This window comes from Kogia breviceps, chromosome 7, assembly GCF_026419965.1.
Source record: "Kogia breviceps isolate mKogBre1 chromosome 7, mKogBre1 haplotype 1, whole genome shotgun sequence".
NCBI lineage: Eukaryota > Metazoa > Chordata > Mammalia > Artiodactyla > Physeteridae > Kogia > Kogia breviceps.
Window position 1 is genome coordinate 341,557 of NC_081316.1, and position 21,884 is coordinate 363,440.

General features: G+C 42.1%; 1 protein-coding gene across 5 annotated transcripts in view; it reads left to right on the plus strand.

Moving 5' to 3' along the window:
* Positions 1 to 21,884, plus strand: part of LOC131759290 (proline-rich protein 5-like) — a 214,089-nt gene that overhangs the window by 181,984 nt on the left and 10,221 nt on the right. The gene's annotated exons all lie outside the window — the stretch shown is intronic.

Consider the following 21,884-nt stretch of genomic DNA (forward strand, 5'->3'; position numbering starts at 1 on the left):
GAATCCCACCTGGGAATTCCTTACCCAGCAATCCAGAAGTGAGATATGTCCCGGAGTAACTGATCTAGTGAACAGCAGCAACAGCAGTAATCCCAAACTGTGTTTTTATAGTTTCGCAATCCAAGCAGGAGAAAAACCCCAACTCGGCGAGATTACTTGACCTTCGGAAAGTCTTCACTCCTTCCCTAACTCCACGCTCCTTGCCAAGGAAGTTTACATGATACGTAGAGCCCTCTGTTATCACCTGGTCCTTCCCCTTCAACCAGTCCAAGGGAGTCAAACCCATATATTTAAATATTTCTTTGAAACTGCTGCCAAACACACCATCTCTTTTTCTGTCAACGTCACAAGAAAGCTATTTTTAATTCCCTGTTTAACTGCATGCAAACCTCTAAGGAATGTAACAAGAATATGTGTGAAAGATTTTGGCCTACCTCTGCAAATCTGACTCATCCTTCACCTCTTGGGGGAGGTATTACAGGGTGTTGGGTCTCATATGTACAGGTCCTGAAACCGGAGTGCTTCGTTCCAATCTAGTTTTTCCCCTTTATAAATTATTTGACTTTAAATAATTTACTTAATCTGACTAAAATTTTTTCATCTCATTGAAATAAGGCTAACGATAGTACCTATCTCATTGGTAGCATTGTTGGAAGGGTAACATAAGTTAGTACATGTTAATAAATTATTTAAAACTAGGACATAGTATGTGCTCAATAAATGTTAACAATACTGTATTTCCTGCTCTCTGGCTGCTGATATTCATGAAAAATACTTATGTTTTTAAGATAAGAAACTGTCACAAGTTTTCAAACTCACTGTGCCCCCCCCTTTTTAAAGTATTTTGAAATAGTTAAGATATAAAAAGAATTATACACACATCTGTGTGCTCACCACCCAGCTCAATAAATAAAACATTGCCAGTAGAATTGCCAGTTCTTGTGCATCCCTCCCCACGGATTCCCAGGGCCCTGTAAAAATAAATCCCCTATGTGATGGTGAAGAGATAATTATATAAAACTGAGAGATGGAGAAAAAGAAGAACAAGGGAGGTAGACTTTCCTCCACGTATTAATATGTGCTCTGGGGCATGTTTTGTAACTTCTACGAACTTCAGTTCCCTAAACCATAAACTAGGGGATAATATTTACCTTCCAGGCTGTTGTCAGCATCAACTAATAAAAATGTACGTGAGAGAACCCAGCACTGGGCTTTCAGAAAGATTAGGTGTTGTGAGTGTATTTCACCGTTTTCACACGTGTCCTTGAGGGGCTTCCTCCTACTTCTACAGATCCTATTTATTCTTCCCTGTTTACACTGGTAGAGAGTGTTGGCGCTCACCCATGCCCTGGGCACACAGGAGACTTACACTACCCTGTCCCCTTGCAGTCAGACGGCACCATATGACTAGTTCTGACCCACAGGCTGTTCAGGGGAAGGGGTATGTGTCATTTTAAGACCAAAGCATTTGATTTTCATTGAAAGACCCGCTTCCCCACGTGACAACCATGGGGCAACTGTAAGAGGCTGGATCGCTAAATTGCTGTACGGAGGGCAGTTGCCTTGGAAAGTCAATCCACCTTCATAGGACTTATATGAGCAGGAAGCGAATCTCTGTTGTTTCGAGCCATTGAAATGTTAGGGCTGTCTTTTCTGCAGCACAGCCCAGCTCACCCTATGCAAATTCCTCCTTAAAGTCTCTTCCGATAGATCGTTCACACCCCTACTGGACTAGGAATCAGAAAACAAAGCTTTCCTCTTGGCTCTGCCTCTTATTAAAATTGGACCTGCTCAAGTATCCTCAACTGTAAAGTTGGAATAAAATCCATCCTGTCTCCTTCTCAGAGACTTTATTAGTTCAAATGAGATCATACATGTGAAAACTCTTTGTAAACTAGGAAGTTCTATACAGGTGGAAGGAACCGAATATTCTGATCAGTAGGGTTATCTGATACGTACAGCAACCACAGTACCTAGGTTTCCTGAAATATCACTAATTTAAAATATTTTCCAGTGTCCTATATAAGTATTCAGAGTGGGCAAAAATATCATCACGGTATCATTTCTGGGTTGCTGTTTTTCACACTCTATTTGAAAACTGAAATAAGATTCACCTTGTAGGCTGTCCCAGGTAGGGGTGGGAGGGTGAGAGATTTTCCCCCATTTAGAAATAAGACGGCTCTCTAAGTTTTAAATGATAAAAGTAGAACACAGTTCTTTAGTTCAAACCATATTTATTGAACAACCATCATGTGTTTGTGTGGCAGTCAGCCTTGAAGACGCTATTTATGCCCATATGTGATCCCCTTACACAATGAATAGGGTACAACCAATAGGATGTTGTGAAAATGACAGAATGTGACTTCCTAGGCGAGCTTGTCTCCAGCGTTCCAAAGGAACCAATTAAAGAACTCATAGCTGGCAAGGGAGAATTTCTTCATGAACAAGGACAGATTCAGTAAGAAATATTCTAAGTGATCCCATCTTATTTTATTTATGTAACAAACTCAAAACAAGTCTCAGTGCTCTATCATTTCTCTCTCTCCTTTCCTTCCTTCCTTCCTTCCTTCTTTCCTTCCTTTCTTTCTTTCACATCCATCCATTTGTCTATCCACCCATCTATGTGGATATCTGATATGTCTATTTTAGAATTAAAATTCATAAATGAGATGGTTTTCATGATGCATATTATTAGATTTATTTTGACTGAAAACTGATGGCTGGTGAATCTGATTGGTTGAAATGGTTTGTCAGTGAGGACTGGCGTTATTAACTAGGTTGTGTAGTAGATTTCCCCCCAAAATGGAATGAGACTTGAATGAGCTAAATGTGCAGAGTTTTGTCCAAAAATATGTACAGACTTGTAAAATATACAGTATGGTAGAATTACATCTTTTGCAATTATTTAAACATATCATAAAAAAATTTACACATGCCAACCTAAGAGTATGCAATGGAATATATCATCTTACAAAAGCACTTTAGAGTCAGAGACTTTCTCGCGCCAGAAGCAGGAAGAGCAAGAAAGTAAATATGTTATAACCTTGGATAAAATTTCAGACCAAGAAAGACTGAGTCAGTCAGAGGAGGCATTAGATATGATGGAACCTAGAAAAGGTCAAAGAGATCCAGTCTGGCATGTCCCATGTACATTCAGTTTGGGGGAGGAAGTGTCCTGGATCAAAATCTTAGCTATCCGTGTTCAAAGGCAGGAGTTTTGGAGATGTCCTGATGTCATTTTTGTTGAGTTGCAAAAGCAGTTTACTTATTGAATGATTTCATGGTCACTAACAGTAGCTGAGTGAAGCCAGAGGCGCACAGGAAGGAAGGTTACCCAACAGAGGGTTCCGGTCTTGGAATATACTCCGACTACAATAAGTTTCAGGGTGGCCTCCTGCACTGTTTCTGTCTCTCTCCTCCCACACGACTCCACCAAAATAAGAGAAAGTTCTCAGAGCAGAGGAGGGCATGGGTGACGAGAAATAAAGGAGATGGACAATGAAGGAAGATGAGTGAGGTGTGTGGACATGTGGGTGTGTATGGGGGGCTCCTGGGCAGACTGCAGACACGAATAACAGGATTTAGGACTACGCCCTTGGCTCATTTCACTGTCTATGTTGAGAGCAGACTCTGAGCCACGAGGAGGCAGAAGCTTAGTTGGGGAACCTACCTTGCAATCTGCAGAATTTCCCAATATTGTCCATAGCAGAGTTTTCTTTGGTAAACCCTAACCCACTGGCAAGGAGTAAAAGCTCTCACCGCTCCTCTCCGCCCTCTTCCCAGACCCCAAGCAAGAACCTAGACTTTCTGTGGCCATACTCATTTTTCCTGCTTTTGGAGAAAGGAGGAGATCTTTTTCCACCCTTCATTGGGAAAATGAGGAGGGTGGGGACATGTCCACTGCTTTGCAGCTAGGTTTTCCTAGCTAGTTTCACCAGAGATCATCAAGCAACATTGAGATGGTCAGTGGCCCCAATTGACTGCTTTCCTTGGGGGAAGGAATGTACCAGCCATAGAATATAAGAATCTGATCTATTCATGAGTCATATTTTTAATGAAAACAAATTGCTTTTGTCTGATTTGTAGATTTGCTTGCTGTGAGCTGAGTTAGTGTATAGGCACACCGGGTGGAAAGAAAATCAGCTTTTGAACTTACAGAGCTAAGGGTCAGAGTATTTCACCAAGGTAAACAATACCTTATGATTTCTCTTGGTACAGTCTCTTCTAAACACTTTAAAAAGCATTACTATGAAGAAAAATCATCCAAAACCTGAAATAAAGTAAGAGGAAGGCAACAGTGTCGTTTTTCAACATGTTCACCTAATAATTAATTATCTATGTCTGAGAATTCTCCTGTTTGACTTTGCTATTTACTATTTGATTAGAGACCAGGCACTGAAGTTATACATTAACTCATAGATTTCTGTCCAGTAAAAAAACATACCCCCTGAGGTTAATGCACTATGGGATATTAACTAATTTGTATCTATTAAGCTGGTAAATTTCAGCATTCCTTTGACTGACTTTAATATCTCTGTTTCTCCAAACTTCCTTTGGACCAGCTTTATCATCTTACTAATTCTCTCATTAATTAATGGGCTGAATAAAATCTTAGAATGTGTTCATTCTTGACTTCTGTGGCAGTCTTGTGTTGAAGTTTTTGAAAATTATACTTTAACATTACCACATTCCTGCTTAACTCTGCTTCTACACAACATCTGCATGTTGAATGAATTTCTCAGTCAGATTTTTGCATGGCTGATGTTTGAATGGAAGAATGTTAAACCTTTCAGGACATTAGGATCCTTAAAAAGCAAAACAAAACAAACAAAAACCTTAATCATGGCACTGGAACACAAGATCAGAAATGTATAGTTAAGCATTTGGCTTATTTATATTTTGAAACAAATAGAGGATCACCATTAAGGAAGCCTCTTGAGTTCAAAAGTCTCTTGTGTGTGAGTTCCTGCTTGTTGCCAGGTGTAGAAACTCTCGCAGAGGCAGCAGAAAGCAGAGAAAATCTGAGGCACGAAAGAGGAAGTGTTCAGAAATGTGGTGTGAGCTTGCTCCGTGGGAAGAACAGGAGATATATTTCCAGTGTTCCTCATTAGATTTTATAATATAATTTCCCCAAAAGACAGTTAAATAAATAAATGTTTAGTTTCCCTGAATTGTCCACAACTGAAGTTGAAATAATGTGTCTTTTATGCAACAGTATTATGTTCCATAATTGAATCTCTTTCAGTGCAAGCATTTTTTCAGATACAGTATGAGTCAAATAGTCTTTTGTGGGGCAGACAGAAGTGGGGAGAGGGAAAGCCAGTCCCAATTAATAATATTGTTTTTATAGAATATGTAGTTTGTTGCTAATAACTCAATAAAAATGCTTTGGGGAGAATATACGATTCTTTTATATATAGGTTGGAAACAGCCTAAATGAGGATTATTACAATGACAAAACTAAGTAAATTAAAAGCTGCTTTACTATGAAAGGGAATGGAAGGTGTGTGTGTGCTTTGGGGGTTAATGCTGTCACTCTAAGTTTTTCATCACATAGAGTAGGACGCATTCCAGGTTCCTGAAGCCTTTGCCCACGTTTGCCCTTTTCATATGGTGCTGTTGTTAATGGCTTGTGATGGTTAGGACAAAACAATTTTCAGTTTCAAATTGAACTTTCAGCATTTCATCCACCAAAAATATCATCCTTTCACGTCAGTTTCTGCCAGAACAGAATATATTTCTTTTTTTTTTTTTGTGGTACGCGGGCCTCTCACTGTTGTGGCCTCTCCCGTTGCGGAGCACAGGCTCCGGACGCGCAGGCTCAGCGGCCATGGCTCACGGGCCCCGCCGCTCCGCGGCACGTGGGATCTTCCCGGACCGGGGCACGAACCCGCGTCCCCTGCATCGGCAGGCGGATTCTCAATCACTGCGCCACCAGGGAAGCCCCAGAATATATTTCTTTCTGGATTTTCTAAATAAAACATTGCTTTGATGAATAACATGGGACTGACTACTTTCTTATATAACAAAGTAAGTTTCATGTTCTGAGTGATAGCTAATCCTCTAGGCTTTCCTGAAGGAGTTTCTGTAGGGGGTACAACATGTAAGAATTCTGTTGAACTAATAATGATCTTTGAAGATTCTACATGTGCACATTGGAAGATTTCCAGAATGGTTTCCTGAGGATGGTGGTGGTAAGTTCTTCTCATGGCATTTATTAAGGGTCATTTGCATTTTTTGTTTTCTTCACCAGTGAACTGGGGATATAAAGGGTCAACACTAGAAATCAATAAACGAGAGATCATTTTGCCCATGACCAGAGAGGCATTGTTTTCTGATAGGAAATTCCTCAAAACTAAATTAGGAAAGTGCCAAATAACAGACTCCAAAGAGGAAACAAAGTATTAGAAATTGGAGCACAATCGGAAACTGGAAACGATTCATCAGCTTCAGTTCTGTTGCCCATAAAATAGTTTATATTTATCCTCACTTCCTACATCAAGCATTTCCGAATTAATTAAAAATGCCTCAAGATAATATTAGAAAATGTGCAGTTTCCTATCTAAATGCCTGCCTCTATAATAAATTAACTATTCCTCTAAGTTTGAATATCAGATTATTTCTATTATAGTATTTGCTTTTATAATGTGTCAGTGAACTTTTCAAACTACAACTTTAAGAGGGGTTTCTTCAATGGAAATTGGTAGGTCAAAGGCTATGGATATTTATGACTTCTGTTTCAAATGACTTCCCAGAAAGACGGTCAATTTTTGTTCCATCTAGTTCTTGGTATGTATCTTACTCATTCTCCCTAGGATTCTAGGTTAGTGTATTATTTTAAAAAAACAAATGAACACACACACGTATACCACATACCCCAATAACTTTAAAAAGAAAGTAAAACTCACATACAAGATAAAATATTCATTACAGAAGGTAAAAAATATAAAACAAAAAATGTCCCCTTACATTTTTGAAACTCAGTTCTACTTTCCTGAAGAAACCACTGTGAAGGAAAAAAAAATGACTAACTTAAAGCTTTTAAACACGGCCTTGCTATTTATATGACTACATTCTGCTTATTGCTCAGACCTGGGGACCACTACACCCCAATCCCTGCATCTGTCAACGTCACAACACTTTAACGAGTACAATCTAAAGCCACCTTTAGGAATTGCCTAGCAGCTTACTGACATTCCACTGGGGAAGATGAGATCCCAGGACATCCAGACAGGAGGGGAACGTATACTTTGGAGACATAAGTTGGCAAACTTGAAAAAGCCTATTTAAAGGTACTGAAACAGGTCACAGTAGCTGATCAGTGAAATGTTTAAGATTTATAAAAAGTTTACAGCATTTATCTAAAGGACTAGAAAAGGAGATAGTGTCTGTCTAGGCAAATAGGACATTAAAGATTCTTAGTATGGGACAGAGTTCCTAACTACTGATTCTGGAGGCTGTTTCCCTCATCATCACTCTTGCCTATTTGCTTATCTTTCAGGAATGTTCCACGTTGGCTGGCAGCCCTGCTCACTCCATTTTTCCCTCCTTCTCCCCCCTCCCTTAATTATTTGAGAGTTTAAAAAAAATTTATTTATGAATTACTTGAGAACTAGTTGCATATTATCATATTGTCCCTAAATAATTCAGTGTACTAAGAACAAGGACAGCTATATAGGTTCCTATATAACCCCAACGCTATTATCACACTCAGAAATTTAACTTGTACAATAAATATTATCTAACATACAACCATATTTAAATCTCCTCAACCAAATTTAACTATTCTGAGTACCTCATATAAGTATTTAGAATCATACTGTATTTGTTTTGTGTGTCTGACTTATTTCACTTAGCATTATTGAATCAAGATTCATCCATGTTGTAGCATATGTCAAAATGTCCTTCCTTTTTAAGGCTGCATAATAATATTCCATTGTATGTATATATCACATTTTGTTTACCCATTCATTCTTTGATGGAAACAAGGGCTGCTTTCACCCCTTGGTTATTGCATTATCTCATTGTTTCTGTATGTTAGGAATTTAGGCAAGGCTTAGCTATACCCAGAGTTTCACTGGGCTGCAATTTCATCAGAAACTTGACTGGGGAAAAATCTGCTTCAAGCTCAGGCTGTTGGCAGAATTCAGATCCTCAAGGTTATAGGATTGAGATCTCTGTTTTCTTGCTGGCTATTGCCTGGTGGCCTGCTCTCAGTTAAGAGAGGCTGCCGGCCTTTCCCTGTCTGGTGACATTCTCCATAGGCCCTCTTGCAATGTGGAAGCTTACTTCTTCCAACCGGCAAGGAAGAAAATTTTCTCTCTCTGGGCTACTAAGTCAGAGTCTTATATGATGTAGCATCGTCAAAGACATAATTATCACCTTTGCCATATTCCCTTGCTTACATCAAGTCACAGGTTCTATTTGAATTCAGGGGGAAGAGATTTACACATGAATGTTTTTATGCACTCTCCTGTATGTGTAATATATTTTATAGCACATTAAAAAATAAGTTAAAAAGAAAAGTAGCATAGATAGATAAAAGGATGGAGTCAGTCTGTTTGCCTATTTATCTATCTATCTATCTATCTTCATCATCATCTATGGTAAATTAAAAATAAAAACAAAAATAAACCAATGCAGGGAAGCAAGAGTTATCCTAACCACAGTAGAAATCAAGGAAAAAGCATAACTGGCGTAATGAAGTTCATTTTATATTGACCATATTTCTTAATTTTTCCTTTTCAAAGGTAATTTTTTTCCATGAATGGAGATTTTCATGATCTTTATTATTCTTTAAGTGTTGACATTTTAGTAGTCTACACTTTGGAAGAGATCTCTCTGTTCATTATCTTTTACACAGTATGGTGATGAGCTCTCCTAGAGCTAAAGCTTTGTTTAGTGCTGGAAAATTCAATGCTGTCTTGAGTAATGCTTTTATTCCATGTGATGTGACTGGATTCAATTATCTTTGGGGCAACACCCACCATTCTGTGGGTTTCATTTCACTATTTCACTTATTCTATAATATCTTTCCCTAACCTTTTCCTCATTATTTTCATCTCTGCATTCACTTCCTATGTGATCTCAGAGTTTTTCTCCACTTTGTTTTCTACATAAGTAAGTTGCAAATTTGTCTCTATGGCATCCAATGTATTCATTGTATGTCTTCTCCTTGGGTGTTAGTTTCATTACACATCCTTCTTATCTTGGTTTATCTTCTCATCAGGGACACTGCTTGTTCAACAGAGGCAATTCCTTATAGGGACATAAATAAATAAATGTTTTCCCATTTGTCTTCTGTTTCAGAAAAAGCCCATCCTTTGAAGCTTTGGTGCCAAGCATTGACTTTTCCGCTCTAGCTATGAAAGTCTTAGATGGCATCTTCTTCTAATATAAGGCTGTTTTGTCTACCTTGAAAATCTGTTGTTTAGTGTAGCCACCTTAATTATTTACCTTAGCTAGATCTTCTGGATAATTTGCGTCAGCTTCTACATCAGCACTTGCTGCTTCACCCTGCACTTTTACGTTATGGAGATGGCTTCTTTTCTTAAACCTCATCAACCAACCTCTGGTAGCTTCAAACCTTCCTTCTGGATCTTCCTCACCTCTCTCAGCCTTCAGAGAATTGAAGAGAGTTAGGGCCTTGCTGTGGATTAGGCTTTGGTTTAAAGGAAAGTTGTGGCTGGTTTGATCTTCTATCCAGACCACTCAAACTTTCTCCATATCAGCAATAAGGCTATTTTGCTTTGTGCGTTCACTGGAGTATCACTTTTAATTTCCTTCAAGAAGTTTTCTTTTGCATTCACAACTTGGCCAACAGTTTCATGTAAAAGGCCTAGCTTTAGACTTATCTCAGCTTTTGACATGCCTTCCTCACTAAGTTTAATCATTTCTAGTTTTTTATTTACAGTAAGAGACATGCAACCCTTCCTTTCACTTGAACACTTAGAAGCCATTGCAAGGTTATTGATTGGCCTAATTTTGATACTTGTCTCGGGGAATAAGGAGGCCCAAAGAGAGGGAGAGAGGTGGGAGAACAGCTGGTTGATGGAGCAGTCAAGATACGCACAGCATGTATCAATTAAGTTCACTATCTCATTTGAGCGTGGTTCATGGGGCCCCAAAACAATTACGGTAGTAACATCAAAGATCACTGATCACAGACCTCCATAACGAATATGAAAACGTTTGAAATATTGCGAGTACTACCAAATTGTGACAGGGACAAGAAGTGAGCAAATGCTGTTGGAAAAATGGCGCTGATAGACTTGCTCAATGGAAGGTTGCCCAAACCTTCGATTTGTGAAAAACTGCAGCATCTGTGAAGTGCAATAAGGTGACGTGCAATAAAAATGAGGTCTCCCTGTAAGAAAAAACAATGGTAGCTTTCTTTCCAAACTTAAAGCTCTTCAATGCAAATGCAAAGAGACTCAGTAAAATTGTTCTTACTTGAATAAAGGGTTCTTATTTGACAGGATAAGAAGGCAAATAAGGATAGGTTCCTGGCTTATTGTATATTCTGCAGGCTCCTTTTAGTTTTGTAACATATTTGTAGTATGGTAAAACAAATACACCATCATTGAACTGAGAAAACTTTTATATGCCTCTAAAGCTGTGGTTAGGCAAAAGGGGTTTTAGGGAGAGGCTTTTTGAGGGGCTCCTTAACCTGTCCCCTCTGCCTGATTTCCTGGCTAGTGCACCGCTGCTTGCCTGTGGATTTTTATTCTTGCCTTTGGAGTTGGCTTCTAGAAACCTGGAACAGCTGCTTCTCTAAGCGGATTCTCTATCCTGATCTTTGCCTTTCTGCTTTGGGCAACCCTGTTCAGCAGGGCAGCCTCCCTTCCCATCTCCAAGTTGGAAGGTATCCCTGAGGCTGTCAGGAAGGGGGCTTCGGGTCAATCCTCAGTGAGCTTTCCCTTTCCTCCCTTTTCTCCTCTTCCCCTCCCTCCCCCTTTCTGGCCTATTTTCTTTCCAGACCATTTTCTCTGCAAAAATTGAAGAGTGGATTGGAACCCTGTTATGGACTGAATTATATCCACCCCCCCCTCAAATTCACACGTTGAAGCCCTAACTGCCCATGTGGCTATATTTGGAGATAGGGCCTTTAAAGGGGTAATTATGGTTAAATGGGATCATGTGAAGGGACCCTAATTCAACTGGACTGGTGTCCTTTTAAGAAGTAGAAGAGGCAGCAGGGATTTGTAAGCACAGGGGAAAGACCATGTGGGGACACAGCAAGAAAGTGGCCTGCAAGCCAAGGAGAGAGGTTCTGGGAGAAACCAGTCCCGATGACACCTTGATCTTGGGCTTCCAGCCTCCAGAACTGTCCAAACTAAATTTCTACTGGTTAAGTCACTCAGTCTGTATTTTGTTATGGCAGCCCTAGCAAACTAATACAGACCCTACCGTCATTCTGCTTATCTATAGAAACTTCTTCTGGGGATCTTGGCATATGTCTAATTTTTATCACTTATATCTGGTACTGCTGAAATTTTCTCTCATTTTGGATGATTTTGTGGGCACTTTCAGTAGGCATTGGCAAAGAAGGGTCCCCTTGGCCTCCCCTCAATCTCCTCTGAAACTGTATATTTCTCATGGTCTCTGGCATGTAATTTAGCAGTTATGCCCTATCTGTTCCATTCGTTAATAGCAACAGCTTTAATATCATCTGCCCAAATAACCTAGCTTGCAAGCAGCAGGTTATTAAGTTCTTTAATCTCTAACACAATACTTATGCTTAAAAATGCTGAAGATTTGGTTGATTAGTTTAAAACCTCGAATTGGATCCAGGACACAGGGATCTTCTCGATCCTTTCAGTTTCCTATGTTTAAATGGTGAAGGCAGATTCCATGAGGAGTGAGGGAACTGGGGGCTTCTTCCAACACATGTGTGCATTTTGGAGCTCCCAGTCTGCTTTCCACATGAAGTGATGTGCTGGTCTGTTGTTTTCCTCGGGGACCTCGAGGCAGATGTAGACAAACAGCAGATGAAGAGGAAGAGCTTTGCACCCGGCAGGCTGAGATCTGTAAACAACGGGAGCTATATTAAGAAAGGTCTCCATCTACAGCACTGTCTCAATCCTGCCACCCACTGGGCATGTTCCCAAATTGACTTCCCGTAGTCAGACGCTCAGTGACAGGTGTGCAATGATTTGTAACAGACACAAGTCTCAGCTTCTTAGAGTCGGGGGGACTCTCAGACATCACATCCTTTGACGTTTCACAAAGTTTCACAAAGTCTCCTCGCGGTGCATGAGATGAGTTTATGCAGCACACAAGATGACTTCAGGTGGAGACATAGTAACATTGGGTGCAGGTTAACGCTGAATTGCTTTTCCAATTTTCTTTCAATCCTTTTTAATTTGGGAAGGAAACAGTGTCTATTTGATGCCAGTAGACCTTGACACTCACTCGCCTTTCTTTCTAACAGAGAGAGCATTTTCCTTCCTACATTGTATTTCTGCTACAAACCTTTGATAACGTATAAAATCCTTCTCTAAGTAAGTTGATTTAAGTAAACAAGGTAACTTCCTTTAAAGACAAATATTAAACAAATAATAGTGCAGGTGGTATTTGGATAAGGCAAAAATCGTGACTGTGGTACAGAGTGAAATTATAAAGATGCTGGCATCCCATCCCCTCCCTTTTGCTTCTACAAATGAAGAAACTGAGGCCTCTTTTGTAATGTTTCACTGAGAGGCTGAGTTGGGAGAGTCGAGATAATTGACTAGTGGCACCTGTTATGACCAGTATGCCCAAGAGGAAAAAGAGGCTGCTCCAGAAGTAACCGGAGCTTGGTATTGGACCTTCACGATGGCAATGCCTGACACTCAGGGAGGGTCTCTGGCCAGCCACCCTTCCACTGGTCTCTTTGCTAGGAGAAAGCATATTAGTCTTTGGGAGTGTGGTCTTCATGGCATTAAGAGGCATGAGAAACCTGGTACTTTCAGTCATATCAAAGGGGCATAAGAGCTGGCGGTGCCGTGTGAAGGCAATAGAGCCTGGTGTCAACAGTTGAACTTGGGGCCTTAAATTATATTTTTGATTTTGCCCTTTTAATTGATCCATCAAATAATTATTGTTGTAAATTTTATTTACCTTCAATGTAGAAAAATATGAAAAAATGGAAACTATATATACAATCATGTGCAGAGCAGTTACAAAGTTCAGTTGCACATAAGTGAATGTCTTTATTTTCAGAAGCCAGCAGCCTTTCCACTCGGAGCCCCCATTCAATCCAAAGGCAGGAAAATTAATCTAAACAATGCCTAGGGCTTCCCTGGTGGCGCAGTGGTTGAGAATCCGCCTGCCGATGCAGGGGACGTGGGTTCGTGCCCCGGTCTGGGAGGATCCCACGTGCCGCGGAGCGGCTGGGCCCGTGAGCCGTGGCCGCTGAGCCTGCGCGTCCGGAGCCTGTGCTCCACAACGGGAGAGGCCACAACAGTGAGAGGCCCGCGTACCGAAAAAAAAAAAAACAATGCCTAGTTTTCCCTGTCATTTGAGATGAAACTAGCCAGTCCTCGTGACTTTCTCTCTTGTTCTCTCTGTCCTTCTTCCTTGGTGGCTGCTACATGTCTGCCATCATGGCTGGAGATGGAGGGTAGGGGCCTGGCTGACGTCTGCTCAGGTTGTCGGGTGTGGTCTTGATCACATCCCAGAACCTGCAGGCGTGACTCTTTTTCATCACTGGCCATCTGACTCTAGCTCAGCCTTCTCCTGCTTGTGGTGGTGAAGTCCTCTCTTGACCTGTCTGTGTCCCTCTCGCTGTTCCAGCATCAGAGAACCCGTGGCTTGTCTCCGACCTCTGATCCAGCTCTGCGGCATGACCTCCTGCGCTCGTGCAGCAGCGAAACCGTGGCAGTTTGCTCATTGCCCCGGGCTCAACCCGGGAGGTTACTCTGTGCTCTCAGCTCCCCAAACTTACCGGGAGGTGGTTCTAGTCTCCCCTCCCCTCCTTCTATGTAGCACTTAATATTAAGTACTTACCAAGCGTCAGACTCTTGGGCCAGGCATTTTCATTTAATTCTTTGATCCCCCAGGGATGCTGGAAAGTAGGTGTTACCCATTTTTATAGAAACAAACCTGAGAAAATCCTCACTCCAGTGGCTACGTGAATGGCTCAAAGTCGCAGAGCTCCATAGTGACAGAGCAGAAAGCACATCTCGTATCCCTTGACTCTTGATTCTCTATCTCATTATCTCTATCTACCCTACCTACTTATTCCAGGTTTGTTTATCTTAATTCCACATTAGACTGCAAGTTCCTAGAAGTCAAAGGCATCTGTGATGGTTAATTTTACGTGACAACTCGACTGCATTACAGGTGCCCAGATATTTGACTAAATGTTATTTATTTATTTTTAAAAATTTATTTATTTTGTTTATTTCTTTTTTCGCTGTGTTGGGTCTCTGTCGTTGCGTGCGGGCTTTCTCTAGTTGCGGCGAGCGGGGGCTACTCTTAGTTGCGGTGCGCGGGCTTCTCATTGTAGTGGCTTCTCATTGCAGAGCACGGGCGGTAGGCATGCGGGCTTCAGTAGTTGCAGCACACGGGCTCAGTAGATGTGGCTCGCAGGCTCTAGAGCTCAGGCTCAGTAGTTGTGGCGCACGGGCTTAGTTGCTCCGTGGCATGTGGGATCTTCCTGGACCGGGGCACGAACCCGTGTCCCCTGCATTGACAGGCGGACTCTCAACCGCTGCGCCACCAGGGAAGCCCTAAACGTGATTTTTAGGTGTGTCTGTGAGGATGTAGCTGGATGAGAAAAACATCTGAGTCAGTGGACTGAGCAAAGCAATTTGCCCTCCTCAGTGTGGGCGGGCTTGCACCATCGAATCTGTTAAGGGCCTGAATCGAACAGAAATGTGGAGAAAGGGAGAATTTGAGCACTTTCTCTCCCTTCCCGCCCCCTTCTCTCTCTCTCACTGTTTGAGGTAGGACGTCAGTTTTCTCCTGCCCTCGGACTGGGTCTTACACCACTGGCTTTCCTGGGTCTCTAGCTTACAGATGACACATCATGGGACTTCTCAGTTTCCACAATCATGTGAGCCAATTTCTCATAATAAATTTCTCTCCTAGATAACTAGGATAGAGGTACCTCTTATAGGTTCTGCTTCTCTGGAGAGCCCTAACATGGCAGTGTCTCATGTAACATTTCAGGCAGAGAGAATAGCAGGTGGCAGCATATATGGACTTTCCGAGGACCAGCACAGAGGCCAGTGTGGCTGTAGTGAATCGGGTCGAAGAAGAAGTGCTCCTTTCTAGTCCTTGTGAGCTCCTTGGGTTTTACTTTAACCCAAGACAGGGAACAACAGGAGGATATTGATCAGAGAAGTAAAATGAATGAGAATGTGGTGACTGATTGGATGTGAGGACTTAGAGAAAGAAAGAAATGAAGTATGACTTCAAGAGTTTGCCTTGAAATGGGGATTTACCTTTGATGAAAAAGGTTGTGGGGAGGGTGGGTTTGAGCGGGAGGATTGGGGGTTCTTGAGGCAACGTTGTGCTTAACAATGTGCTAAGCAGCTTACATGTATTAACTCATTTAATTCTCCCGAGAACATTACCACGTACCTATTACTATTCCCATTTTTAAATGAGGAAAGGGAGTCAGAGAGGTTAAGAAATATGCCCAAGGTCACACAGCTTGCAAGAGGTGATGGTAGAATTTAAACCCAGGTTTATGTCACTCCAAAGCCTGGGGTACCCCACTCCAGAGCCCAACATTATACGGATAATAGTGGCCACGAGGGCCATATTTGCTCATGAAGACTGAGGTGCAGTGAGCGCCCTCAGCCTTGACCATCCGAAGGAGCTCTTCCTCCTTGAGTGGACGAGTGAGAGGAGTGTACAAGATGAGAGACTGATCTCTACTTTCTTAGTCTTCTCAGGCTGCCGAAACAAACTACCACAGACTGGGTGGCTTCCACAATAGAAATTTATTTTCTCACAGATCTGGAGGCCGGAAGTCAGATATCAAGGGGTCTTCAGCTCGCATTCTTCTGAGGCCTCTCTCCTTGGCTTGTAGACGGCCACCTCCTCGCTGTGCACTCACGCGGCCTTTCCTCTGTGCTTTGCACACGCCGCGGTGTGTCCCAATTTCTTCTCGTAAGGACATCGGTCGGATTGGATTGGGGATCACTCTGATGACCTTCCTTTGACTTAGCCACTCCTTTCAAGGCTCTGTCTTGGAACAGTCACATTTTGAGGTACCGGGGTTCGGATTTCAGCATATGAATTGAGGAGAACATAATTCAGCCTTCCTTTAGATGAATAGGCATAAAGCACAAGTTCCTTCAACATTAGACTACGTTATTATTGATTACTACCCAGAGGAATAGCTTGGCTGGAGAAAGGGAGCTGTGTATCCAGGTGACCAAAAGGCCCCGGAACCTGGAGTTGGTTCCTGGAACTTTATGCAAGTCTCTACATAATGGTCTGTGGTCCATGAGGAACAGAGAAGCCACAAAAGCCCTGAGGAGGTCTGAGTACTCTTCTGATATCACGTTACTAAGAACCTTTTTTTTCTAGTATAACATAGGTAATATGTACATATCAGAGATAATCATGTATTTTTGTTATGGCTGGTGATTTGGGCGGATTGAAGGGGGCATTGGAGATCCTGGAAATGTTGAGGGGGGCTTGAGGAGAATGAAGGTAAATTCTTCTTTGAAAGAAGTACAAGGAACAGCCAATCTCAGTTAAAGCTGAATTCACTGGTCTCCCCTTATTGGTCACAAAGCAAAGTTACTTTTTATCTTTATTATTTAAAAAATTTATTATTTTTTTTAATTTTAATTTTTTATTTTTTTGGCTGCGTTGTGCAGCTTGTGGGATTTTAGTTCCCTGACAAGGGATCGAAGCGGGGCCCAAGGCAGTGGAAGTGCAGAGCCCTACACACTGGACAGTCAGGGAATTCCCCAAAGTTACTTTTTTTTTTTTTTTTTTTTTTTTTTTTTTTGCGGTACGCGGGCCTCTCACTGTTGTGGCCTCTCCCATTGCGGAGCACAGGCTCCGGACGCGCAGGCGCAGCGGCCATGGCTCACGGGCCCAGCCGCCCCGCGGCACGTGGGATCCTCCCGGACCGGGGCACGAACCCGCGTCCCCTGCATCGGCAGGCGGACTCTCAACCACTGCGCCACCAGGGAAGCCCCCCAAAGTTACTTTTTAAAACTGACATGTAGACAAGAAAGAGTAGAATCCAGACTTTTTAAATAGAAACTTATATACTGAAATAAAGTATTAATATTAGTAATACTATCTTCAGATGTGGAAATAAAGATACAGACTTCTTCTGTAATGATAGTGGTAAAGGGTGCTTTTATCCACATTTGAAAATTGTACTCTTTTTGAGAGGGAGGAATGTCCCAGGAAAAACTTATAACAAGATACACGTTTAAATCACATAGTAATTTTTCAAGTTTTTTTTTTTATCAACCTGTTATCAACAATTCAATGGCAGTTTTTTGAACAAATATAATTAGAAGCTGATTCTACCTATGCCTTTCCAGAACCACTATTCATAAGTTGAAAAGGAATATAGTTTTTAATTAAAATTTATTAAAAACTTAGCAATTGTTCTCATTAGATAGAAAATTAAGCCTCATAGTAACTATAGATAGAAACACAAGTCAAATTAAATTATTAAATCCCTTTTGTTTAAAAGTATTCCTGGGCTTCCCTGGTGGCGCAGTGGTTGAGAGTCCGCCTGCCGATGCAGGGGACACGGGTTCATGCCCTGGTCCAGGAAGATCCCACATGCCGCGGAGCGACTAAGCCCGTGAGCCATGGCCGCTGAGCCTGTGCGTCCGGAGCCTGTGCTCCGCAATGGGAGAGGCCACAACAATGGGAGGTCCGCATACCGCAAAAAAAAAAAAAAAAAAAGTATTCCTTTCTCACTCTCCAAAAACAATTATGAAATTTCTGGAGCCCCAAAACTGTAGAGCTTGGGGTAGTTGCCCAGTTTGGCTTTTTGTAAAGATATCTGTTGCTGTCCTGCAATTAGTCGTTTCAGGCCATTATGTTTACTCTAGGCTCGAGAAAGCCTGTTTTAAAAACCTGAATTCTAACCCTGAGACATTTAGATCAAATTCATTCCACATTGATGTTTGAACTCATTCTTAGACCTTATACAGCTGAATGAGATGAGGAGGAAAGAAACGGCTTTCTATATTTGGGGTCTGAAAATGGAACAGACGTCTCCAGTTTAGAAAGGATGTCTAGTAGAGTCCGAAACACTGGACATCACTTCTCATTCCTCAGACTCCCTCGTGAAGACATGTTCCTTACATCTTCACTTGTTTGAGGAATAGAGAGAAGGCATTTATTACATATTTTCTGGGACCAGTTAGCAGTAGCAAAATAGTGAGTTCCATGTTAGACCCTTGATTTTAGTGGAAGACTAGAGTTAACTAGGTCTGGGGTCCTGAGCAAGTTACTTTGACCATCTCAGCTTCTGATGTTGTTTCCTAGTCAATAGGAATTATGGGAGATTCCTAAAGAGGCAGGTGATGGTGGAAGGGTTGGGTAGGGAAGATAGAGGTTTGGGATAAATGGAGGAGAGAAGAGAGCCAAACGTATTGACTACTGAACTAGTTCAGGGACTTCCTGAGACTTTTCTTGATAACTCAATGATATAGCCTTCCTTTGCCCACATGATGGCACTAGTTGTTTAGAAAACAACTTAGCTAACGGCAGAAAGCCCACCAAGGCACTCCTGAATTTGTGGCGAAAGAGCTGCAGCTGACGTTGACAGCAATTAATAACACATTAGAAAATTTACTAACAGGGATAATGCACATTGAGTTAATTAGAAAGTAATTTCAAGACTGGGGAAGCCGGGGAGAAACGAGCGGGTGGGGATGCTCGCTTTCTACCACCAGTGCTGTGGCAAGTTTGCCTTATCCCTGAAGACTCTGATCTAGCAATTACCTGTTACGGTTCCGCTGTGATGCCAAGTCGAGTTCCTTTGCAGGCTAAGAGAAGCAAGAAGGCACCGGGGTGGGCGAGGGAGGGCTGCTCCCTTTTCACTGTAGTGGGAAGAATCTTGTCTTGGGACTCCTGAGACCTGCTTGGGATGCTACTTTTGCTACTAATTCCCTCCTGTGACATTGAACAGGACACTTTGCCCTTCAGGTCCTGTTTCTCACCTCTAAGCTACATCCTTTGGGTCAGGTAACCTCTAAATTCCCTTCTAGCTCTGGCATTCGATTCAGTGATGTTAGAAGACAAGAGTTTTGTGAGCTGGAAATATGTAGACCCATGCTTATATATGTAATCCCAGTGTCAGTAAACAGAATCTGCTGGATTATGATAAGAGCACAAAGTGCAGGGTTCACACTCTCGGACCACAGCTGCAGCAGATTTCTATTGATATCAGCAACTGGAGTTCCAGGCTGTCTGGGAGGAAATTGAATTTGAAAAGGTCTTTTAAAAGGGCCTGCAGGGAGCCCAGGGGAAGAAGTGTAGGCAACCTGCCTACAGGTTTGGGGCTTGGGTGGAGAGACAGGTTAAGGGGGGGACAGCAGAGTGCGTGTGCCCAGAGGGAGCAGGGCAAGTGCGGACCCTGCCCGCACTTCTAGGATTAACCACAGCTAGTCACTCAGCCGGGAGGGCTCTGCTCAACACTGGGACCTGGCATCAAATCATCCAAACTCTAGTTTGCCCTTTTCCTACTGCTAAATTTAGCCAAGATCTGTCGGCCATATTTTATTTTTAATTTGCTTGGAACAACATGGAAATCTTGGCAGCTTTGACTTTGCTGTTTCATGATGGAAGTCAGGGTTTGCTCTAGGTGGGGTCTGTCACATGGAAAAGATTTCAAACGAGAATAGTGGGTGGAATTTTAGTGACCAGGAAAAGAGGCTCAGCATGTTTTCCTGGTAATCCAATGGAGGTGTCATCTCTCAGCAGGGCACAGGGGACAACGACATGATTTCAACATGGATGGGAGAAAGAGGTCCCCAGGTGTAATGGGGAAGGACAAGAAAACATGGGAAATCCTGCTCTTGAAGAATCTGATGTATAAAAATCCAGACTTTCAAATATAAAGAAATAGAAGAGTTTCTTCATATGTACCCAATATTTTATTTTGCTTCATTTTAAATTAATTATTAATATTTTATTTTGTATCTTTTTTCTGTTTTAAAAGGAACATATGACTGATAAAAAATTAAACAGTACAGAAATTTTTGGTAAATATGATATAAAAAAAAGATAAAGCTCTTGTTTAATCTCGTCTGACACCCATGCCCCTGGCCCCTATGGCCTGGTGTGTATTCTTCAATGAGTCTCTTTGAACATCTAACTTTCCTAAGAAAAATTGAAAAGGACTCCATTTATGAATGTTTGAGATGGAGAAATTTTCCAACTCTGGCTTAGGGTTGAAGGATGACCCCCTGACCCCGTTTGCCTTGGACTTTCAGGGCTGAACCCAGGAAAGTTCCAAGCAAAGTGGGACAGTTGGTCACTCTAGTGTCACTTAACTTCTAAGTGGGTCTGTGGAACTGGAGCCTGATCCTCTGAAGCTGGGGCTTGAGGCTTTGTTCCCATTCTGTGAGCTATTACTGTTCTCCTGTTTCCTTCAAGGCGAAGCAAGAACCTCTGGCCCTTCTTCTTTCTGGGGGTCCCGTGGGGATGCAGGGTTTGGCAGGACGGGTGGGAAGGGAATCTTCTTCCACGCCAGCCACCCTGCGACGCCTCTCCGCCTGACCCCTTGTACAAAGAGGACATGAAGGCCCATAAAACCACATCCCAGAGACCCTACTTCCTGCTGATTTGAACATGGGCTCCATCTTCAGGAACTTCTCAGCTCCCACCTGCCCAGCCTCACGATGCCATATGAACCTTGGGTACAAACAAAGAGAAGCTCCTGGAAGCCACAGGCCATCTCTCACATATTATTGCAGTGGTTTCTGCTCACTCTTTATCTTAGTGAGCAGCAGCTGTGTCCCCCAGGACTGTTGTGTGATTGGACAGGCCTGAGTAAAAAATAGCGGGGCTGTACAAGAAGTATCTAAAGAGGGTAGCACAGCACAGAGAAATCCTTGCACCTGCTTCTTTGACAGTTTTGCTGAAGATGAAATGAGAGCAAGGCCACCCTCACTTGAGGGATAAAGCTGGTCCAGGAATTATAAAGGGGACTTGAAACAGAGACCGTGCTAGGTAGACTGATTACTCAGTTTCGAGTCATCCTCACACTATCGGTGCCAATGGCGTTCAGTGTTCTCCTTTTACAGAATAGCGAAGTGGTTAAGGACATGCACTTTGAAACCCACTTCACTATTTATTGAAGTGTATCTGTGGGTAAGTTTCTCCATTTCTCTAAACTTCTGTTGCTTTTCTTTGGAGAAAATAATATCAAATGCGTAGAATTGTTGTGGAAAATAAGTGATATGTAAAGCACTTGGAAGCTTGGCCTATTGCTCTGTATAACTAGGGGCTAACATTATCAATCCTGGGTTGTAGATGAGGAGATGGAACCTCATAAAGTTTAAGTAATAAATCCAAGACCTGGTCTGTGACTTCAAAACTCTAGTAATGTAAACGTAATTTTGTTACAAGGAGCACAAACTTCCCTGACTGAGACCTGACCAGGTAGGTCATTTCAAAATTATGATAAAAACGATCATATAGTTAGCATTTGACGAGTACCTACTAAAGGCAGACACTGTTCCAAGTATTTTCTTATAATAACTCTCACTGTATAACCTCATTGACTCATTGAAGTATATAGAGTTCGTATTTCCATCTTACAGCTGAGGAAACTGAGGCGCAGAGCTATAGAACCCTGGCAGAAGCCCCAAATTATGTTGACAAGATCATTTCCAACCAAACAGTCTTGGGGAGTGAACTGGTTCCAGCACACACCCATGTGCGGTTCTACACTC